The following is a 24,847-nucleotide window of genomic DNA, read 5'->3' on the forward strand; positions in this document are numbered from 1 at the left end:
GACCCATTATTGTCACTTTTAACCTCTTTTCACCATATTTCATGCTTATTTTAGACAATTTAACCACATTCACCAGTTGCCATGCCCATTATTTGCCAGTTTTAACTAATTGTTCCTAATAATTGTTACAATATTGACACTTTGAACCCTTTTTACTTCTTTTTCAGTCCGTTTTTGACCATTCTAATTTGCAACTTTTAACCAATTTCTGTGGTTTTTAAAATCCAATTTCACCACCTTTTCCACTTTTTTTGGGTCACTTTTAACATATTTTATTTCTGACAAGGAAAAGGTTTAGAACCACTGGTCTATATGACAACACATCCCACAAAGCAAAGCATGAAACTTTTCCAACACTGTCAATAAGAGTGTTTACAGTGGCAATTTAAACTTTTTTCATCTTTTTTTGAACAAATGATCTATGATTTATTAATCTAAAAGGCCTTATTGAAAGGATTTATTGAGAAAAATACCTACCTACCTATCTACCATTGGATCTACCGTACATTAAGGCAATTCTTCAGTTATGTAAGATTTCTTAAACTGATGATTAAACATGCACAACTTTTAAAAAGCTCTTCCCCTTTTTAGAAAAAACTGAAAAGATTATTATTATTATATTATTTTGTGTCTTCCAACAACCGACCAAAAAGAAAATCTGTAAATTTGCTTTCCACATCACATCTTTGGTTAAAAATCTCACAAAGTGTGACATTTATTAAGCATCAGTATTGTTTTTAACAAAAAGTAGGAGTCAATGTAATTGAGTTCAACTTTTTTACACTTCATCACTCCATACACACAGCACTGGACTCACATCTCAATGTCAGTGAGACTTCATCTTTGTTTTACTTCCAGGCTGGAGGACTTCATCCTGCATGTCAACCGCGGGAATAACAAGAAGTGAAAGCTGCTGTCACCAGAGGGATCCCATCCTCTGTTTACCGAGGCTGAGAGAGCCTTTTCATTGCTGAACTGTGGATTTCCGCTTGAAAGCTCCCATCGACACCAACATGCATACCAGTCTGAACAATGATAACATTTAGTCTGCTGCAGGTGGGGAGTTAGCAAAACAATGTGCGATGTGAGCAGACTTTATCACATTTCCCATGGACACAAAATGTATTATTTCACATTCAGTTTCACTTTGAAAGGAGCATTTTCTTTGGAAAAAAAACAACACATTATCGGACAGATTTGTAATCTCACCACTTTCAGATAGTGAAGGTGTCTCAGTAGAAATTGTGCTTCCACTCAAGTCCAAGTTTTTTTTTTTTTTTTTTTGCAAGCAGTTCAAGGTTTGCTGTGATTGGCTGGAGACGTGCTGAGTGCTTGGTTAAGAACTGAGAGTACGCTATATTAGATCCTGAGCTGGATCAAAGTGTCTCTGCTGAGGAAGAAACAGTCCCATCTGCCTTCCTGACTGCTGCTTCTGCTGCTGCTGCTGCTTTGAAATCTTTGTTTTCTTCTTCATCACAATATTTTCTTCAAGAATTTCTCATCCAATGTCTTTCTTTTACTCTTTGCACTTCAGTACTAACCTTGAATCACAGATCAGTGAACATTAATAGCTGTAAACCCACAGGGAGAGAGAAAGTGAGGCAGGCCTCATGCGCCTTAAGACTGCTGTAAACCTATACAGTAATTGTCTTTGCCATGCAAACAAAAGGAGAGCAGATGTTTGTAAAGCAAAAAAAAAAAAAAAAAAAAAAGAGTTAGGTTAAACATAAGTCAGAGTATCTCCATGTGTACACAATGTATATGATGTGTTCAACGACAGGCATTAGCCTGCTGCATTGTGATTTGTTTGAGTTTATAGTTTATGTATTGGTAGCACGTTATAACAATATGACCTTATTGTTCCACAATCTCATTATAATTTCAGGCTCATGTTTTAGATTCTTTATTCAGAAGATAGAGGGCATGTAGATCTCCACCTGCTTTATTTATCCACCCTAGATGACTAAACAGCACACATCCTCTGACATGTTTTTACATTTTATATTATTACTAGACTATAATCTGGCCCAAATGTCCCTAAATCTTGTTATATAATATAAAGGTGACATGAGGACTGACTAAAGCGGTCTCCTGTCTGGATGGGTAAGTAAATATTGTGCACAAGTTATTAAAAATACATTAGCGAGTGTGGCCATCCCTCCACTCCAAACAGTCTCCATGCATGCATAAAACAAGCCAGTATTTGTTTTGTTTGACACAGGTAGCCTTGGTTCCCATGGGATGTTTTCCTTTAATGACTTAGCAAAGAAGGCACGGGGGGGGGTGGGGTGGGGTGGGGGTGGGGGGGTGTATGAGTGGGCTGGGATTAAAAGGTATGGGAATTCAAGCAGGAGCTAAACAACAAAGGGCTAATTAGTCTTTTAAAATGATGCACTTTTGATTATGTTTCTGACTGGTCTGAGGAGATTTAAGATGATTTTAAATCAAGTCAGGGAATGACTTAGAATTACTTACTTTAGATTTCCAGATTCTCAAGAGATGAGAATTCAGATGATTTTAATATGGACAGAGTGCTTGAAAAATGCTAATATGATCATTCAAAACAAAGAAAATCTCTAAAATTTAAAACCAATCAGAAAAAGGCCAGGAAATTATTGAAAGCATCTCCCAGAAAGCATTGATTTGAGAGCAGATATTGCAAAAAAAACTAACTATTTTCTACCTCATCAAGGGTTTAAATGGACTTTTAGTAAAGATAAATGAGCTTGTGGTGGCAAAGCCTTTTAGAGCAACATTGCTTTTTGTTTCTTTAACATCTGGTCTGTGTACTATACGATCACACAGGGTATCGTGAAACTGTCACGTTATTTCATCTATGGTTTCATGCATACCAACACAATTCCATTCTTTTTTCATGCTGCTTGGAACAAATTTCTAATTCCTGTGTTTCGATTAGAAGTTATTTCGTGCTCCAACCATTTTCAAACAATAGTTTTTTTCTCAGGATGACAGTCAATAGGCCACTGCGCAAAGAAGGGATTTTATTTGGTCTCATTTCTGAACCTTATTTACAACTGAATAAAAGTTTTTATTCATAGTTAGGGTTAGAGTAGGGGTTACGGTTGGGGAAATAACGTCCAATTGAAATACATTAGTTTCAAAAAGATTAATTTACGTAACAGTTTCATGATCTTTCACGATCTGACCATCAACAACACTCACTCACACACCACATTCATACTAGGCAATGTGGGTAAAGTGTCTTGCCCAAGGACACAACGACAGTGACTTGGCTAGAGCTTGATTTGACCCTTCGGTTATTGGATGTCCCACTCTTTCACTGACCCACAGTCGCCCCAAATTGACTGCTTGGACACAGAATGATTGGATTTTGTTTTATTTTGTTGTTGTTGTTTAAGAATAAAAATGGATTGGAACTAGCAGCGTTATCCCTGCCTGCTGCCTCCACCTGTTTCTGCATTTGGGTCCACATCCGCACATCCTGACAACGGGTGCATTGTTTGGTGATGAGCTGGTAACAAACAAGCTGCATCTAGATTTTTAAAAAGATGGTGTCTCAAGGCTGGATCCAAATCTACTGATACATGTGTAATGGTAGAAGACTGAAGTCATTAAAGGTGCACGTCTTCACTATAATTACATTTCTGGCAAAACCAGCTATGAGGATTTACGGGTAACCATGCGGGAACCACAGCTAGTGCAGATAGTCAATTTTACAATGACCTCTTTAAAATAAGTCAGTCCTTCAGTTCTTTGAAAATAATTCATCACAGCGCCGTCTAAAAATTGAATCACTTCAGGCGCAGAAAGAATTTAAATAAAAAGGCAGGTCTCCCAATCATCCATACATCTTGTCTTATTTGTTTTTCGGTAGACCATGGAGCACGTTCATCTCTGAGAAGACATTACAGCCCTTTCAGAGAAAAAGACAGAATCCTGTGCTTTAGTCGGCAATGACACGGAAACAACAAAACATGTATTTAAAACTCTAAAAACCAGTAAACCCAGTGTTAAGTCAATTGATCACAAGATACATTCACTCCTGTAGACAGGTCATTAGTTCAAACAATCACTCAAAGGTTTTTGGACTGTATAGCTACAGAAAATATACAAACATATTGAGAACGTGCAAACCTCCACCAGAAGGTTCAAATAACATGCAGTATTTGTTCAGGTGTAGTCATTCTGAATAGAATAGATAAAACAATCTAATACACTGTGACAAAACTCCTGGATTTTCCCCAATTCTTTCCTAAAACTGGTAAATCAGAAAAAGCCTACCAATATTAGGACATTTTAAATCACCCCATTGTGTAGTTTGTCACTGAGTGAGTGTTGTATACTTCATACAGAGGACAGTTTTTTTCCCTCAGGGTGAGTTGTTGAATTGCTGATCACCTTGGAATGTTGTTGTCTGTATACCCTGCACAGACTGACATTAGCTGGAGTGTCCCATTCCAACACAAACCCCAGTGGAATCCAAACATCCACCTATCTCTGATTTTAAAACGTCCATCTGTTTGCAGGAGGGGAAAAAATATGGAGCCATTTGGGAACTGCATCACCCTCAATTAGAAGAGCTGCTGTTCCTCTCGAAGCATTTAACATTTGCTTATTCATTATTAAAATAATAACCCAATCTCTTTTATCTAATGACTCTTTCTGTCCCTTTCTGCAAAGCTCCTGTTGCTTACTGTATATCTTACTCAGATTTCCTCTGTTCCCTTTTGACCCCACTTTGTTACTGTAAGAACACACAATGTTTATGTCCATTCTCCTTCCACTTGGCCTGAAAGACGCTCGCCCTCGCACTCAGGCTTGTGTAACCCTGCTCTAATTGGTTGTTCGACTTGCTTTGAGCTCAATTACTCACACACATACAATCTATACACCCACACACATATACATGCAACAAAGAAGGTCTAACTCTGTAACTGTTTTCTCCTGCCTCTACCGCTATCAATAATTTAAGCCTTGCTGATGGTAGCGTGAGGTGTAGCAGTGAGGTCTTTGAACAGAAGGTCAGGCCTCACCAGGGCCTCTGGGATGGTAATAATTAGATACTTCCTGTTGCCCCTAAACAAACATACACATCAGAACTGCTCTCATTACCCTTTTTCTCACAGCAGGGCCCTAAAACCTTGACATATCCACGCAATGACACCAGCTGCTTTTGCCCTTAACCGATGGTCTGGGAGGGGTCTCTGCTTCAATAGAAAACCTCTCTCTCTCATGATAAACGTGCTCAGATACACTTGTATATAAAGTTGGGAAGATATATCGAGTGACAAAATATCACAATATTAAAACGTCACAACATGTATCGGCAAGGGTATGAGTGGTATCACGAGAGGTTATGTTGTGGTTTGTTTGTAACTTGTTACATTTCTATTGAGTTGAAATGGTTGGTAACACTTTACTTGAAGTTTTATACATAAGGGTGACATTACACTGTCATTATCTGTCATTAGCATGAATAAGGTGTCGTGAAGGTTGTCATTAAGTGTTGTTCACTAAATTTTGACACCTTTTGTTAAGTTATGACACCTTTGGAGCTATGTTGGCATTTTTTGGGTTAGGTGAAAGGATCTAGTCAGGTTTGGTAGGGTTAGGGTTTGGATTTAGAGGTTAGGGTAATGAAATGTTAGGGTAATGAAGGACACTTGATGACAGCCTTCATGACACCGTACTCATGCGATTGACATGTAACATGTCACAATAATGCCAGCATAATGTCAGCCTTATGTATAAAACTTCAAGTAAAGTGCTCCCAAAAGGTCATACCCAGTAAGTATGTAAGTTCATCCAGAGCTATAATGAAATAAAAGCATGTTTACAGTATATTTACAACTGTCATTATCATTATTAAGAATATTTTTGTGTGTGGCTGTTTTGATTTCCAAAAATATCGTATTGTTATCACGAGCCCATTATTGTCTATTGTATCATATTGTTTACCCAAACCTACTCATGTTACCTCGATCTCATCTAATCTCTGTGTAAGAGCTATATTGTGTTTCCACAAACATGGTATGCTTACCATTGCATCTACACAAACAGTCTGATCTCATCCCCGACCGTACCACTCTAATTTACTCGAATAGCGATGGCCCATTCACGCACAATCACATTAGAATGCCTGAGAAAGCCTCGCCCTTCCCCAATTGTGCTGAACTATCTTTCAGTTGGAGGAGATGAAGGAGGAATAAAAGGGCAAAGTTGAGTCATAACGCATATCAAGGAAGGCTTATAAACATACTTGGTACAACATTAAGTAGATTATTGAATGGACTATTAAGTAGTGTATCTATTGGTTTCTTATCATAGCATAACAGTCTCCATAGTAAATTTACCTCTCAGGCACTGGAAAACTGAAAGTACCAGTTGAGTTGATGCTAGTAGCTCATTCGTTAGAGTTTCACGGTAATGGCCAACATTAGCAATTACATACTGAACAGGGATCATTTTACATCTGCTTAAACACAGCTTAGGGAAGATGATAGTAGCAAAACTTGTCCTTTCATGCCAAACTGAACTTGTAGCTTTATGTAGCCTATAGGAACACACTGCAACATTATATATAAATCCAGTTTGGAGGACAATTGAACGGGTGCCAAGGAAGGAAGGAATTTAAAGCAGCAAAAAGACCCAAAAAGTCTCTACATTTGGTGGTGAATTGTGATGTAGGCTATACACAAAAAACTGTACGTGAAGTGTTTGCTACACATACAAATTGTTTACCCGATCACACTGGCAGAGCTACAAACGACAATGTCGGCATCGATCCAGAAGATTACAGCGAGTGGAGCAAGTCTCTGAAGAAGGAGCTGATAAAGAAATCAGTCTCAGTGAAGGCAGATGGAACAACTTACTTGACGTACTTAGCAATAATAATTATAAACACTTTAATTGCTGTGATACATTAAAGACAAATTTAGCAGCAATAACCACTGAGGTATATATTAAACCACGGTGAGACTTTATCACAGAGGTGGACAACTTCTGTCACAGCGGGAGCAATTGTCTTTCTTCTTTTTCTCTTTGAGTACTTTTGTTGTTATTTTCTCTGATTTTGTATTTTTTTCAGTCATTTTGCTTTTTACTATTGACGTTTTGTTCGTTTTTGTAGTACCTTTGTGTGCTTTTAGAGTATTTTCTGTATTTTTCTTGTCTGTTACTGTATTTTCATGCAATGCTGTAATACTTTGTTTTTTTTTTTTTAATATATTCTTGCTTTTGTTTTGTGTATTTTTCTACTATTTTATGCGTTTACTTTGGGAGCCGCATCCCTGGGCCGCTAGTTGCCCTTGTCTGCTTTATCATCTAACGTAGAAGATGTAACAGACAGAAGACATGGATTGGAAGTGATAAACACCAACATGGATAAAGCAAAACCTGAATGAAAAACCACTTTTTCTGGTCCTGTTTGTGACATTTACACATATTTTGTTCATCATTGCGTACATGGTCGGGGAAATCAATGCGTACAGCGATTTAGCAACAAGGCCTCTTTAATCTGTTTGAAACGATGGAGTTTTCCACCTCCCTTTTCACAGCTGTTGACATTCAGCCTAGAGCGAGCTCATTTGGTTGCACTCAGTTCCTGTATGACAACATCAGCATCTGATAAGCTGCAATCAGACACTTTCCATATATAATAACAGGAGACGGCAGAAGATGACAGAGGAGACACAGGAGGTAGAAGAAGGTCGACCATCAACTGCAGCTTCAAATTTCCTTCTCTTCTCTATAGTTTTTTGTGTACGTTATCATTTTTATTGTGTAGATTTTTGGCGGTTTATTTGTTTCCCCACAGTTTGTTCGATTGTACCTACAAGGATAACGTACTACACAGAATACTTAGAGTAAATATGCAATGTTCTGGTGTTTTTATAAATTATTGATTCATTATTAATATGTCATTGAAAAACATTATTTCATAGGGTTATTGAATAAGAAGAAAAACCTATTGGAACAGTGACATCATACTGATTCCACAATTTATGGGCTATACTGTCCCCAAGGGGTAATTCTGACTCTCAGGGGTTCTACTGATTCCGAGGAGTTAAACTGACTCTGAGAGGGTTATACTGACTCCGAGGAGTTCTACTGATTCCGAGGAGTTATACTGACTCTGAGGAGTTACACCAACTCCCAGGGGTTATACTGTCTCTTAGGGGTTATACTGTCTCTTAGGGGTGATACTAACTCAGAGGAGTTATACTGATTCTGAGGAGTTATACTGACTCTCTGTTCAGTTGATGCATTCATCCTCACAGTTTTCTGCAAGAATATGAATATCTGTTAGTGTTATTAATTAGAGGGGTTGTTGGTGCACACTGGAAGCACTCCAAAGGCAAGTTTAGCTACAGGTGTTCATACACACCACCTTTATTTGTGTAACTGGTGTTTCTTTTGTTTTTTTTTGGTTTTTTAAACTGTGGTGTTAATGAATAACTGCCGTTTCTGTCTGCATTTTTAGTATTTGTGGGTACCACAAGATCACAAAATAAGTCAACCATTATTAATATAGCATTGGTTCATTGTTATGTGGTTTAAAGCTTCTATCAAAAGTGATCAGCCTATGGCTGTAAGTTTGTATTATTGCATGCCTGTTGGCCTAAACATAAGCCCCTCCTACTGGAGTCCAACAAACATCTGCGCTTCACTTTATCCACTATTGTGACACTCTACAATAACACGCAGGATAGGAGTGATCTCTATATAAACAGCAGAGAGGCAGTGATGCAGTGCAGAACAGAACTGGGCAACACACTGTACACACAATGCCAAATGTAGTCAAGTCTGCAGGCGCAAGTAAAAGGAGCAATGGCACATTTCAGATTGATGGAAAGTTTCTACCTGATCTGAACCTCTTCTACACAAGGCCACCAAGGATTGCTATGACGTGCAGCATTATAGGTCTACTGCATCAATAATACACTTTGTTGTCCAAAAGCAAATGTATGTAGTCCAAAAACTTTCAAAATGTAATTTCATTATTATCTTTTTTTTTTTTATTCGAAGTCAAAAGAAATGTCAAATATACATAGTACTCGGGCAAAAAATAAAAAAGAAACAACTGAATAACAACATAGATAATTATAGCTTTTTCAAAAAGGGTGAGGGATGAAGTTAATTAAACTTATCTTCCCCTGCCCCTCCATTGATGCTTTTCCTCTTCAATCAATCAGAGCAAATGTATGAAAAACAAAACAGTATATAGAGCTATAGATGTTAGTCATTCTTTGTGTAACTTCCCACAGGGACTCAACTTTTCTATACTTGTTTGTGTAACTGATGGATTTGCAGGAACGTTTTACCCCGGGCACAAAAATGAGACGTACTCAACAAAAAAGGTAACACAGACTTGAACAGGAGGACAGTAGGGTAGAAACATGGATGACTAGACTGCAGAGGAGGGAGGAACATAATAAAGGTGCAATCTATCTACTCATGAAATAAACTGAAATAATCAGTCACAAAGCCCAAGTGAAAAGCTGCCAGATCAGCATTAAACTAAGGTAAACCTAAAAGCGGGATTTATTGTTTTATAAAAAAAAATACCAATAAGTCTGAGTCTCCTTTTTGTCAGTGTTGGAGCATCTCTGTTGTAGTCTGTTATTTATTTCAGTTCACTAAAACAAATAAATGTACATACATTTTAAAAGTAAATATCATAAGGGAAAAAATGTTTTGAAAACCATAGAATTTACAGCATTATTTGGGCAAAACTACATCTTATGGGATTGTGCACATTATACAGTTTAAATCTGTTGATTGCTCAGCAAACAAAAACCTTCATTTTTACACAAGCAAAATGTTAAAAATAGGTTCCACTGTAAAAATACAACCAGTAAATACTATTAAAAAAAGGCAAATATCAGCAGCAAAAGACAATAAAATTTTATATTTTTTTAATTTATTATTTTTGAATTCAGATACTGATATGCACATTAATAGTTTTGTCTGCAGCATATCATTGTTAACCTTTTCGTGAAAAAAAAAATCAACAGCAAAAAAATATGTTTAAAATAGAGTTTATGGTTGCTGAATAAAATTGATTTAAATAATCGTTTTTTAATTATTATTTAAAAACAACTCTATGTTCTGTTATGTCTCACGCTGTATTATCAGACCAACCTTAAGTGTTTTAATTTAAAGTTAGATGGGTGCTTTCAGTTTAAGGTACACTCCAATACAGTAGGCGGCGGTAGTGCACCTGCAACACTTGGTGTCACTCGCCAAAAAACAAAACGAAGAAGAAGAAGAACACGTCATCTGACAAAGACCAATAGCGTGGCTCGTTGCTGAGACGTGTTCAGACCGCTCTTTTTACCTGGACACCTGGTGACCTCGCTAACGAACGCAGTTTTGAATTCGTGCCAGCGCCATTTTAGCTGCTTGGACCACAGCATGTTTGGAATTTTTAGACATCCTGGCAGCTTTAAATTAACTCGTGAGGTGAGTACATGTGACTTCAAGTTATATCTGTTATAAAAACCCATCAGCACAGCTATGATAGATAAATTTATTAAGTTAGCGTTACTGTGGTGAGGAGAGCATTGCCCGTGATTAACTTCTGTGTTTGAGGTGCTTAATTTATTAGGGAGGAATTACCAAAGTACCTGAAGACATGTTGACCTGTAATTTTTGTGGTAAATTGTTTTAGTCATCAAGGGGCTCCGTGCTTCATGGCAAACTGCATTGGAATGAACCACGTTTATTTAATTGTATTGAAGCTGGCTGCAAGCAGACATATACCAAGTATGACACTTTTAAGGCAATTTTTTTTTTTTTAACTTTTTTACCGAAAACACTCTGCCCCTACTCATGTCACTGGTTACTGCGTTTACATCGGCAATGGTGGTGTGTGAACGTCAGTGTCAAGACTCTAAAGAGTTAATAGCTCATCTGAAGAGCCATATTATGGAAGGACATGTGGTCACATGTCCAGTAAAAAGATACTCAATTACCTTTAGAGTTAAATCATCTTTTACCGCCCATATGTCACGTAAACACAGATAATTTTCAGGCTGCAGCTTTAGTGATTTATATATAGTCTGCAAATTTCAGGTCATATTTAAAAGAAAAAAAAATTATTTTCCTCTCTGTTTTTTTTTTTTTTTATGTGAACAGCATCAGAAGAGAGTGACAGGTGTAACAGTGTCAAGACGATGGTGGGAAAAACATGCTGAAAATGGAATAAAACCATGGCTGGAACCATTTTGACTACTTTGATGCCCTAACTCTTAATGTTATTGACTGTGTATTTAGTCATTTGATTGTAATATGCAGTTTGTGCATTTTAGGCTCTGTGGTTATGTTTTTAACTGCTGTATTTTTCAATAGATTTGCAGGCTACAATGATTTTTGCTCATTTATCTAAAAATCAAATTGTGTTCATTAGAAATCTATTCTTAGCTACATTATCTTCACCAATTTCTAACTTGGTTGTGTGCCCCCAAAAATCCAGAATTTGGTCACTGCCAAAGTGAAGTTAAGAAAAACATTTCAACTATTCCTTTTATACATGGAAGGTTCAAGGTTGTTTTATTTGTAGCAGTAGGTTGATTTTTGTTTTGTTTTACCCTTTTGACACTTGCCCAACTGTTACATTGTATGTTAAATCAAATTGTTGAAAAACATTCAGCTAGAATTACCACAACCAACTCATGTGTCTTTGGTTAAATGTTTTATTATAATACATTTAAGGCATGCACATTATTTAAATGAACTTATACCAGGAAGTTTAAAAAAAACATTTAAGTAGTTTGGATAAACCTCAGCCCGAAGCAAACAACTACTTATGTCATTGTATAGAGCTTAACGTCTAAAAAAAATGACATACTTGACTAGTAACTTAGCCTATTACGGAAATGTTAATTCAAGTTTCCATCATTGCACAAACTATATTAAATGGTGACGTTTGACAGCAGTTGACCATGTCAGCAGACATGCTGACTAATGGTTGTGCACTCAGGCTGAGGAGGTTGGGTGGTGTGGAAGTCAACTGGCTTGGTTCCGAATGTTCTGTCAGTGTTGTAGGGGGGTATGGATTAGTAATAGACCGACACATTGGCCGTTTTTTACGTGTATCGACATTATTGCCTTACTTACAGAGAGCAGAAATTATTTGTACTTCTTGTTCTACATTATCTGTTTTTATTATTTGTTAAATATTGTTTACTTGGTGTCGTTCTAACTCTCTTTTGTTAATTTTAATAAATGTTCTTTTGTTATCATTGTGTAATTTTTATGATGTAAATTGAGGAAGCAAAAGTAGTATTGGCTCCAAATATCGGCTCAAGAAAATCAGCAGTCCGTATCGGTCATCGGCTCAGGCTGATGGAAAGAAAAATCTGTATCAGCATCGGCCCTAAAAAACCCATATTGGTCAATCCCTAGTATGAAATAGGGATTTATAGGGATGTAACGATTAATCGTAAGGCAGTTAAAAATCGATTCATAGGTATCACGGTTGATATCAATTTTCTGAAAATTGAGTCGCAGTACTTTTTTAACCAGCAGAGGGCGCTATCCACAAGTGTAGGCGGCGGGCGGAGTCTGCTAATACTTTCTTTCTGGCCACCTTCTACTCTTAAATATGTTATTAAATGATTCATTGCCCCTTTAGCACCGAAAGAATATCTGTAATATTACTTGAATATCTGTAAAAGTCACGTTTTTCTATTAGCTCTGTCTGCTAGCATAGCTTCTCTTCTTCACTGCAAGATATCTGCATGCCAACCGACCACTGTGTTACCAGCGCCCTCTGCTGGTCCAAACAAATATGACGTAAATCAGTGTAATCACGTTTTTTTTTTTGTTTTTTTTAAAGTCCAATTGTTAAGGCACAAAATACATTTTCAGTTGCACTTTTAAAAGAAAAAGAACTATTTTGCAGTTTTGCATTGTTTATTATAGAACCAGAATTTAAATTAATAGGCTTCATTTTCATTTGTATTATTCCTTTATTTATTTCATTCAAGATTTATTTTTAGTTAAATTGCATTGTTTTGAATTGTTTATCAAGGAATTCTTTTGACAATGAAAAATAAAAGGAAAATAGTACAGTATTTTCTAGTTTTTTTTCCCCCCCAAAAAAAATTTGTCTACTGTTCCATTTTGTAAAATAAATCGTGAGAGAATCGTATCGTGAACCCAGTATCGTGAATCGAATCGTATCGGGAGATGAGTGAATCGTTACATCCCTAGGGATTTACATCATGAAAATTACACAATGATGATGACAAATGGTATGAGTCTCAATTTTAAAAGAACAAATGTTTATTGATATTAACAAAGGTGATGTAGAAAGACAAGTAAAAAATATTTAACAGATATTAAAAACAGGTGATGTAGAACAAGTAAAAAAAATATTTCTGCTCTTTGTAAATAATGCAGATCGGCGAGCGTACCAGCCCGTATCGGCCAATAATATCTGCTGGCCAATGTATCGGTCTATCACTAGTATGGAAAGCAGCACAAACCTGCACAGTGTCAATATTGGGAAACTTGTTTTGCACTTTTCTTTTATTTCTTGTCTCATTATTTTTGTCATAGTTATTTATGGTGTATTGACCTTTTTGTTGTTTTTTTTTTCTGAATGCAGAAGGGATCTAACCAGTCCACAATGAAGGCTTCATTGCCAACGTTGCCGTGAGTCTTCTGGCAGAAATGATGACGCCTGTATGAATTCTTTGGTTTCCCTAAACATGGCACCCTGTCTGTACGAGGCTCTCACCATCTTCAATTAAGTCTGCACCTAAAGACTCAATAAGAGGTAAGCAAGGGTATTGTTCAGTTTAACAAAATATGGACTGAAAACGCAAATCTTAATCAGTCTACTGTAGCTCAGGTTCATTGTCCAGGTGAGGAGTTTCATACAATGAAGGAAACTGACACTATAAAATGACAGGTCTTATCACCGTCACATTGAGTCATTAACTTCAAGTTCTGTGATAAATCAATGGGAAACTTAAATACACTAACACATCATGATTATAATTAGGGCTGTGTTGTGTATGTATCATTTTTACATAAATAGATTTAAGAACTGCAAACTTACTACTTAAATCATTTATCATTAGACCTGTTCTTGACAACGGGTTTTGTTCATTACTGTACATCTTGTTCAAGCACTGATCAAACTTTTGAAACATTGTCTATGTTTTTCTGCAGAGGGGATCCTGCCAGTCCAAAGTGAACTCCCGATGGACATCTCGGTACTCCAGCAGAGCTTGTATCTAGAAACTCCACTACACGTTTGAGTGCTTTCCTTAACTAAGGCAGGACCCAGTGACTCATTACTCTTGATCAGTCAGGGGCAAGTGTGTTTTTGTTTTGTTTATTCATTCCATCATGGATTACCAGCCATATATATATGGACACATGCTGTATTTTCAAGATCTATGCTGCTTTGTGATATAGAAACAAAACACATGATCTGTACAGTCTGTCAATTTTCTTATTGTTTATCAGTAATATTCACTACCGTGGTTATTTATGAGAATCTTTAGATTGTTCTAGATTTAATGGTTGTTTATGTAAACTGTATGGTAAACAATTTATGTTCCTCATGTATTATACTGTATTTTTAACGGTAAAATACTGGCAGCTGTATTTGCCAGGATTTTACCGTAAAATGTATCTGGTCAAAATAAATTGTTGTAATTTGATATACAACTTCACTGTGTTTTTTTACTGTCTAAGGTTTTATTAAGGTTTACCATATTTCTGTTATTTTTACAGTTATTTACCATAATAGCGTTTATCCTATTACTGTTATATTAACAACAAATTACTGTAAAAATTATTATAACTTGTTTTAACAGCAACTAACTGTGGAAAGTTGCACATTTTTTTACAGCAAATTACAGTACAATAAACTATAATAGATTTTTTCTACCGTGATTTCAGTAAAACATGTTCTCTACTGTAAAATTTAGGATTGCAAAACTAGTATACTGTTTTTTTACAGAATCCCCATTTTTTTCACGGTACATTCGTGGCAACCGCAGCTGCCAGTATTTTACCGTAATTTGACGATTTTTTTTTACAGTGTACTTCTTTAATCCTTCTCTTTCACTCTTTGTTTCTCTGTTTAGATGTCTACCCAGTGTCAAGAGCAATTTTGATCCAATTGGACACAGACATAGAGCAACAAGTTTTGGGACAAAAGATATAATTATGGGAAATTACTCAACAAAGGAGAGATGTAACCATGGAGAAAAGGTGCTGCTGCCTATTGTATGGGATTACCGTGAAAAGGAGAATGAATCGCCATGCAATGCTGGGTCAGTCCGACGACATTAGAAAATAGAGCTAATTTAGAGCCGCAACACATTGAGCCCCATGATGTTATTTAGGAAAAAGTTTTGAAGCTTTTGAGCAAAAAACAGTCAAAACTGTGCTTCAAATGGTTCTCGATAAACTTTAGAGGTTGTGTTACCGGATTACATGTATTTCAGAGATAAACATGTCACTTTTTAAGGAAAACTATTTACTCTTTGATGACTCGTGAAATAAAATGCCAGAAGGTGGGGGAACATGTTGGACATCTTCTCTATAAAAAAAATTCATATACATGTCATATGTTTTCAGATTTACTTTCTCAAAGAGAGAGTTGCCTTTAACTCTTCTTGTCTTTAATGCATACAAAAAGGATGCAGGCATTGTCTTGATACATTCCACATTAAGTCTGATTTTAAAAAGGGAAAGTGTAAGATGTTAGATACCTTCCTTTGCTATATGTGCTATTGATTGAAGACTTGCACAGGGAATGAGACCAGTTGGTATCCCCTGATTTGTCATTAGGGACCAGGCTTAAGATGGGAATCATGTGTTTCTCTCTACAGCTGAGACCTCCAGCATACTAAAGAATTCTCACCACCTCAATAGAAACCACAGAGGATACCTGCTGCAAGCTTCGGTGCATTTATTAATTCTTAATGCATTCAGTCCTTGTTGCTTCTCAAAGACAGATTAAACCTGAGCCTTCTAGTCTTTTATCCCTGACCCCAAGCAGACAATGTCGGCGTGCTTAATATCAGTTTTCCTAATGGAGTTCCCACTGGAGCGGTAAACAAAGGATGGTTGAATTGGATATTAATTGTGTTCTATCAGGGGTGATTATCAGAGAAGATGCATGCAGATGTTTGCCTCTATGTCCTCATTGTGTTTGTGTATCTAGTGAATCTAATTTTAGGCTTGGAGAATATCTAAGCATATGATTACAGTCATTCCTTTCAGTGAGACGCGGACACAATGGCTCCTGCAGGTTGATTGAAATATAATACAAAGACACAGAGTAGCCATTAATTCTCAAACACAATGTGCATTGAGACACCTGGAGTTCAAACTCATTTTAAGGATCTGCTCCTCTGGGATTTGAAGGGAATGTCAAGTAAAAGTAAACAAGGTGCTTTGCATATTATTTGTGGTTTGCTTTTCAGGAACCAATGTCAGCCATTTTCATGGTGTCGGTGGACCTGACAACTGTTTCAGACCTATTAAATGAGCGTGTTCAAGAGGAGTGTATGAGTATCATTAATAAGAGTAAATAGAAAACAACACTCAATCCATCCATCGTACAACCTGCTAACTGAAGCATATAGTTCGGTCAACTCTGCTATACATCCATATATTCCATATATTCATTTAGTTTGTAAATGTTTTCCATCATTGTGCTTGGCATATATTTGTACATCCAAGTGTTGTGCTTGTTGTAAATGTGTTGTTTTTACAAAATCCAAGATTTGATTTAAATTAGTTCACTCGTGTCATAAAGTCATCATCAAAATGTTTCAGATCCATATAGATAAAGGTTTTGTCCGAAATAGAAAGTGAAACGTGTATCTACTAAAGATGGGATGATATCATGTGATGATATATTATGATATTAAAACATCACAAAGGGAGTATCGTGGCGGGATTGTTAGGGGGAAGAAGAAAACATGTCCATATCTTAATTCTGGGCTGTGTAGACTGTCCAAGTTTGGTGTTTAAAAAAAAAAACTAAATTTCATCCACATATCGAAATATTTTTTTTTGAAGAATGTCACGATGACATGATGTAGCTTTAATTTTTGAATGGCATTAAGTGTCATTCTCTGTCGTTGGGTTCTATTTGCAGAGTGATACTTTTTGCAATAAATAGGGAAAAAAAATGTGTTATTGTTTAACGGGATTGTGAAACCATCACGTAAATTAAACTTGTTTTGTGTGACAACACAATTTCCTCAATCTTTTTGTGCTGCTTGGAATAATTTTCAATATATTCCTATTGACATGGTAATTTTTCTAACTGCAGTTTTTGGGGTCATTTTCTCTTTTCAAAATATTATACTGTATCATTGTCGTGAGCCTTTTATTGTGTATCGTGAACTCGGTCCATCATCCCACCCTTAAAATCTACGTATATCACAGGAATAGACAGTGTCTTATAGGTTATGCAATCAACTTAAACAGTCCTAATGAAGTCTGCAGTTCAACTGTTTTTTTTAAAGTCCAAGGTTTTTTTTTATTGCATTGTGGGTATATGTATTGAGCTTGTGCCAGGCAGGTAAAGCTGTGTGTACTCTACTGCTTTATGAAATTAAAACCTTGGGAAATGGGAGCATTTCCAGCATGTTATTGACCTTAAATCTCCATGCCCATGTTTGTGTGCAATGATGCATGAACAAAGAACACGTTCGAGCATGCAATAATGTTAGACCCATGATTCGTGGCTGTAATTACAGCACACAATGAGGACTGTGACTCTGTCTTGTAGCATCTTGTTTACAAAAGCTCTTGAGATATACATTTAACTTTAGGTTATTTACATAGCCCCGGTTCTATGAGTGAGATGTCTCACTATGGGATGCACACTCCATCTGCAGTCCTCAGAAGCATTTTTCTCAATCTGCCAATCGTGATTTGCTGGTGAAATGTGTCCGTCCGCCCGGGACACTCCCACCTCCTATAAGAGGGGGAGGCGGATGACACACATCATTCAAAATAAGCACCTCTTCTCACTTGCCCAAGCAAGTGAGAAGAGGTGCTCACCAGTTATCTGGTGAGACATCTCACTCATGATACTCATAGAACTGGGGTTATATAAGTAACCGAAAGTTCTTTTCATAATATTTTGTGAGATGTCTCACTATAGGATGTGGTAGTTCCCATATTGCAGACATGCTTATTGAGCGTACACCAGCCTGCAGGGCAGAAGTCTGTACAAATCAGGACAGTAAAATGCTAGTGCCATGCACATTCCTGAACAGACACTACCCTGAACAAAGCCCAAGATGTGGCGAGACCCAGTCAAGTGTGCGCGTAGACCCTCAGGCAGCTGCAGATTTTAACTCGTATAAGCCAAAGCAAATGCCTCCACAACCCAGTGTGCCAGGCGTTGCTTAGTAACAGGCTTTCTCTTACGGGGATTAGCCCAGGGGATGGACAGTTGATCGCGGCTCCTTGCCATGTCCATATAAGTGCGTAACGTACAAACCGGACACAGTACATGAGGCCGCTGTCAGGTTCACAAAAAAGCAAGTGCTTCCAAAATGTTATCAGTCTCCGTCAATCAAGGCTAAAAAAGATCCATCTGTGTACAGTTGAGCTGCTAGGATATGCTTAAGAGTGAGAAGTGGTGTTTGAAATGATGTGTGTCGTCCAAATCCTCCTCTTATAGGAGGTGAGAGTGTCCCTGGCGGACAGACACGTTTCACCAACCAATCAGGATTGGCAGATTGAGGGCTGCAGATGGACTGTGCATCCCATAGTGAGACATCTCACGAAATATTATGAAACAGAACTACCATTATATAAGGTCCAGCTGTTCCACAAAGTAGCCACTGACATGGTAAAACATCAATGGACAAGATGACACACCAAAGTTACTCTTAGAATACTAAACACAGCCATATCTTTAAATTGAAAGGAATTTGAAAAAGTGAAGTTAATCAAAAGGTGGCACCTCTCTGAGATAATGTCTTATGACTGTTTTCAAATGGGAGAGATGTGACAGCAGCTCAAATAATCGTTTGTTACAACCAAAGGTTGCAGAAGATGAAATCAGAGTGTGAAACAAGCCAACCGTTTAACAGATGGGTTACAGCACCAGAGCACCACATGGGCTCCACTGTGGTCAGGTAAAAAATAATATAAAATATCAGTTCACAATGATACTTAAATTAGAAAATCAAAGGTCTGAAAGACAATTCTGATGATTTGAGATGTTTTCTGGGATATTCAGATGGTCAGAATTATGCATTAAAAAGACGACAGCAATGATCTCCCCTGTACTGATAGATCAGACTGGTGTTGGGGAATAATATTTGGACACAATTCTGGTCTACTACAGTCAACTGAAGCTGAAATAAAGGTCTGACTCTGTAGATGTGCAAAATATGGAAGGTTGGAAATCACAGCAATAGAAAAACTTTAGGATGTATTTGGGACATTTTCAAATCATAGGTGTGCAGATGGTAGGATGTCAATAATTATAGCTGTGCCGTCTGGAGCTGTGCGGTCCTGCTGGATGGTGGCTGGTTCCAGGGCTGCGGGGGTGGCTCTCCCCGGGGACTTCGCTTGGAGGCTCGTCCTCGGGGGTTCCTGGTGCCAGGGGGTGCCCTTGGGGTCCAGAGGGCTCGGCCTTCTGGCTGGGAAGCTCTTGGCAAGGATCTTCTGGGTCGAGCGGCGCAGGCCGCGCCCTTGCATGTCTGTGGGTGTGGCGTAGGATGGCCCCTGCGGGGCTGGGGTCTGCGGCTCTGCCGTTTTTGGGCTGTGCGCACCGCATAATGGTATGACGGTCTGACTGAGGCCCTTGAGGGGGTCCTTACTTTGACAATAACTAACGCTCATCGTGCAGGCAAAATCAGTGAAGAGGAGGCTGGGGATGTGGCTGTCGTCCTGGGGCGCACTGCTGCCGGTGCTGCTTTTTTTGCGGTTCCTTCTCGCCTGGTGTCTGGTCTCTGCTGACTCTGGGCCCACCAGTGGGTGCTGGCTGCCTGTCCGGCGTGGTCCTGGCCGTCCTTTGCTCCTCCGCTGGGATCTCGGGCGGCGGCTTTCTGGAACCTCCCATCGGGGGTTGGGTGACGGGGCGTGGGTGGGTGTTGGCGGGGGCCTTGGAGTTGGGATCGGTGGCGGAGTGCGCTGCTTTCTCGGGTGTGTGTTTGGGGTCGGTGGTGGCCTCTCGGCCTGGGATCTCTGGGGGGGGGCTGTTCGGTTGTGGGGTGTGGCCTGGGGATCCTTGGATCCCATCGTTTCTGCCGGCCTGGCTGCATCTTCGGGCCCAGGGCGGCCCATGACATTGGTCATGGATGCACTGGCATGTCTTGGGCTGTGGGATAAGCTTGTGCTGTGCTTAACCTTAGAAATGTTGATCCCAAATACCAGTTTTAGGTATTACCACTTACTCCTTCCCTCTGTTCACGGCCACCACCATTATACCTAAGCTTCACACTTGCCACCAGACTGGCTGAACTGATTACACAACACAATACGCACAACTATAACATCACATTTCACTCTCACCTTAAAACAGTCAACTCTTCCCCACCCCTTCCATTTCCTACCCTGACTTCCTCTTCCCTGTTCCCTTCCCCCTCACCTAGATGGAATGCTGCCTATTTTCTTACCCTGACTTCCTCTTCCCTGTTCCCTTCCCCCTCACCTAGATGGAATGCTGCCTATTTTCTTACCCTGACTTCCTCTTCCCTGTTCCCTTCCCCCTCACCTAGGTGTAACACTATCCACTCTTATAAATAAATTAAATGTATTTATTTATTTAATTGCAATAACAAAACATGCATTACTGTCTTAAAAGGATTACACTTCTTGTATTGTTTACCTTCGACAGCTTGTGCAAAGTAAGGCAAGGCAAGGCAAATTTATTTGTATAGCGCATTTCATACTCAAGGCAACTCAATGTACTTTACATGATAAAACATTCAATTGTTTAAAATCAATAAGAACATTTAAAATCATCAGTAAAATCAATTAAAATCATCAGTAAAATCAATTAAAATCATCAGTAAAATCATCATGACATCAACAACATGACAAAAAATCTCTCTCTCAATCATATGCAGTAGAGAAAAAAAGTACCTTTAACTTTGATTTAAAAATGTTCACATTGGATGCTGACTTCAGCTCTGCTGGCAGTTTGTTCCACTTCTTTGCAGCATAACAACTAAAAGCAGCATCACCATGTTTACTGTGAGCTCTGGGCTCCACTATCTGACCTGTGTCCATAGATCTGAGAGACCTGCTGGGTTCATACCTGACTAACATCTCACTGATGTATTCTGGACCAAACCCATTCACAGATTTATACACCAGCAGCAGAACTTTAAAGTCTATTCTGAGGCTGACTGGGAGCCAGTGTAAAGACTTTAAAACTGGAGTAATGTGCTCTGACCTCTTTGTTCTGGTTAAGACCCGAGCTGCAGCGTTCTGAACCAGCTGTAGCTGTTTGATACTCTTTTGGGGGATTCCTGTCAGAAGACCATTACAATAGTCCAGTCTGCTGGATATAAAAGCATGGACCAGTTTCTCCTGATCTTTCTGAGCCATTAAACCTTTCACTCTGGAGATGTTCTTTAGGTGGTAGAAGGCTGTTTTTGTGATAGATTTGATCTGACTGCTGAATGTAAGATCTGAGTCAATCAGAACACCAAGGTTTTTGACTTGGTCTTTAGCTTTTAAAGATCGAGACTCAAGATAATTGCTGACAGCAGTCCTCTTTTCCTTGTTACCAATGACAATCACCTCCATCTTGTCATGGTTTAGTTGAAGGAAGTTTTCACTCATCCAGCTGTTTACTTTTTCTAAACAGTCACACAACACCTCAATGGGACCATGGTCATCTGGGTTCAGTGATAGATATAGTTGTGTCATCTGCGTAGCTCTGATAATCAACCTTACAGTTCTGTAAAATTTGTCCTAAAGGAAGCATATAAAGGCTAAACAGAAGAGGTCCAAGAACAGATCCCTGAGGAACCCCACAGGACATTGGTAATCTGTCAGATTCAAAGTTTCCAATGCTTACAAAATAGCTTCGCTCCTCCAAGTATGACTTAAACCATTGCATTACTTTTCCATTTAGTCCAACCCATGTTTGCAATCTGTGCAACAAAATTGTATGATCTACAGTGTCAAATGCAGCACTTAGATCCAACAGATTGAGAACAGATACTTTTCCTGAATCAGTGTTCAACCTTATGTCATTGATCACTTTGATAAGAGCAGTTTCAGTGCTGTGATGAGAACAAAAACCTGACTGAAATTTATCAAATATTTTGTTGAATGTTAAGAATTTACTCAGTTGGTTGAAGACCACCTTCTCAATGATCTTGGCCATGAATGGAAGGTTGCTGATTGGTCTATAGTTAGCCAGTATAGAGGCATCCAGTGTTCTCTTTTTTAACAGAGGTTTCACAGCAGCTACTTTCATGGATTTTGGTACGGTGCCTGATTGGAATGAGCAGTTAATTATCTGACACAAATCAGTGACAATTGACTTTATAACAGTTTTAAAGAAGTTTGAGGGTATTGTGTCAAGGCAACACGTTGATGGATTCAGCTGCTGAACAGTCTCCTCTATTGTTTTTGGGTTCACTGTAATAAACTCTAACATTGTAGTTGACTCATCCCTCAGTGGTTGAAGCTGTTCAAGCTTTTTGTGATTTTGCTGGTTTGTTCTGATGTTTGACCTTATTGATTGTATTTTTTCATTGAAATATACAGCAAATTCATTGCATTTTCCAGCTGACAGTAATTCAGGGGCTATCTGATCTGGGGGGGTTGTAAGCTTTTCAATTACAGAAAACAACGTGCGAGAGTTGTTGACATTTTTGGCAATAATTTCAGAAAAGTATTGCTGCCTTGCTTTGAACAAGCCATCATTTAATTTTCGCAGACTTATTTTGTACAGTTCTAGATGAATTTGGAGTTTTGTTGATCTCCATTTACGCTCAGCTCTTCTACAGTCAGATTTCAAATTCTGCATTATCTCAGTCCTCCTCCAAGGTGTTTTCTGTGTGTTTGGTTTTCTCTTAGTTAAAGTAAAAAAAAATATATATATATATATATATATATATATATATATATATATATTTATGATTAGAGCTGCTACGCGGCAGCAGTTGGGGCCAGCCAAAGACAACAGCTGTTAGTGTTTAAAGGCAGATTTCAAATTGTCAAACTGTCAAAAAATTAAATAAGACAAAAAAATGCATAAACTGCTTCTAGACAGCATGAAGATTGATTATTTGTTTTTAACAATGATTTGTTGGCTCCATAAGTAAAAAAGTGATGCTTAAAAAAGCTCATTTTCATTGACTCCAACAGTTCACAAGATAACAAAATTTAAAAACGTAAAAAATTCAGTTTTTGAGATAAAATTATCTAACATGATTCCAAATTTGTCTTTTTTTGGGATGAACAATCAAAATGTATTCAGCAAGAATTTCCCAGTATGTTTTTATATTAGTGCTTAAAGTCAAAAATAGTTGATGCACTGTAGGAAGTTTAGTCAATTGAGCAAAAATTCTGGGAGAAGATTTGGGGAAAAAACTGTGATTGACCACAATTTTCAATAGGTTTTAATGTCCAAAATTACTTCAGTATTGTTCAAATCTGTTGCACATATGGTTGATGTGTTGTGAATTTTCAAAATGTTGAATTTCGATCCTTGCTGTTGCGCCGCCATTAGGACTATTGGCCTGTTTTTGAAGCTGAAACAATCTGGCATAGGACTGGACATTTGTGCAAGATGTGGTGATTGTTTGTGCATGGGAAAGAACGACGGAACATGCAGGATAACAATAAGTTCCCAGCAGCTTAGGTTGTATGGCCCTTAATTATAATCTTTAAAGAATGTTTCCTGCATTGTTTTCAATATAACACAGAGAAGACAAAAAGGTTCAGTCCAACCTATTGCTTTAAAAGTTCAAATAATTGCCAAATAATAATAAAACCAAGTAATTGCCTGTATTAGTTTAACGTGTGTGTGAATTTGTGTTTGGGTGTGTCTATAGCTAGACTGACCTTGGCACCACACTGAGGAGGCAATATGGGGTCAAACACTTTGTGCAGGGGGAGTAGACTTTATTAACGATTGGTGCAAAGCTTCAAGGGGAGTCAGCTTCAATTACTGCACACAGCTTGTTCTGCAAACCTTCAGCTCCAGTGCCACGGTGCCTGCCAACAGGCTGCTAAATCGCATCAGGAAGAGACATCTCTTCCTTTGATCCAACCAGTCATCAGACAGACTTCAGCTAAGAGGCAGAGAGCTTCCACAGATGTGCCTCATATACTCAGCCTGTTGTGTGTTTTGTTTCAGGTTTCATAATGAAAAATGGGACAAACATGGTAATATCACCATGTCAAGTGGATGTCCACTGATTTGCTCTACATCCACTCTCTATTGTAGTCTGTGGCACTCTTCAGTCTAGTGTCAGCTTCAGTTCTACCTGAGCCTATGAACAGGCTGATTTCCTGTTACCATGGTCACCAAAAAGCTGTCAGTCTCAGATGTTATGAAAGCAAAGCCTCCAATGAGACACTCACCCATGCATAGGTCTACTCAGCTGCATGGATAGAGGAAGTGAATACTTTTTGTGCTCATATCAGTTATTCAGCCTCCCAATACATCAGGTACTACAATACACCCCCACTATTAAACACATGGGTCAAATCAAGGCCTGGGACCCAAATGTGGTCCTTTATAAGTAATTATTAAAAATGATGGGATTTTTCTGGTCCAGAGCAAACTGGTTGGATCATGTTCCTCTTTATCCAGGAATGTGAAGGCATCAGGATGCACTTTGTAATACAGGCATTTCTGTAGAGGCTTCATAGGGCTCTGGAATCT

The 24,847-nt window shown here is 38.2% G+C and overlaps 1 long non-coding RNA gene across 1 annotated transcript; it reads left to right on the forward strand.

Annotated features, from left to right (window-relative positions):
• Positions 1-10,315: 10,315 nt before the first annotated feature.
• Positions 10,316-14,471, forward strand: LOC114471269 (uncharacterized). Its single transcript, XR_003674956.1, has 3 exons — positions 10,316-10,446; positions 13,598-13,768; positions 14,167-14,471. It is a non-coding gene; the product is annotated as an uncharacterized LOC114471269 (long non-coding RNA).
• The last annotated feature ends 10,376 nt before the right edge of the window (positions 14,472-24,847 follow it).

The sequence above is a fragment of the Gouania willdenowi genome, chromosome 10 (assembly GCF_900634775.1).
Source record: "Gouania willdenowi chromosome 10, fGouWil2.1, whole genome shotgun sequence".
In the NCBI taxonomy this organism is placed as follows: domain Eukaryota; kingdom Metazoa; phylum Chordata; class Actinopteri; order Blenniiformes; family Gobiesocidae; genus Gouania; species Gouania willdenowi.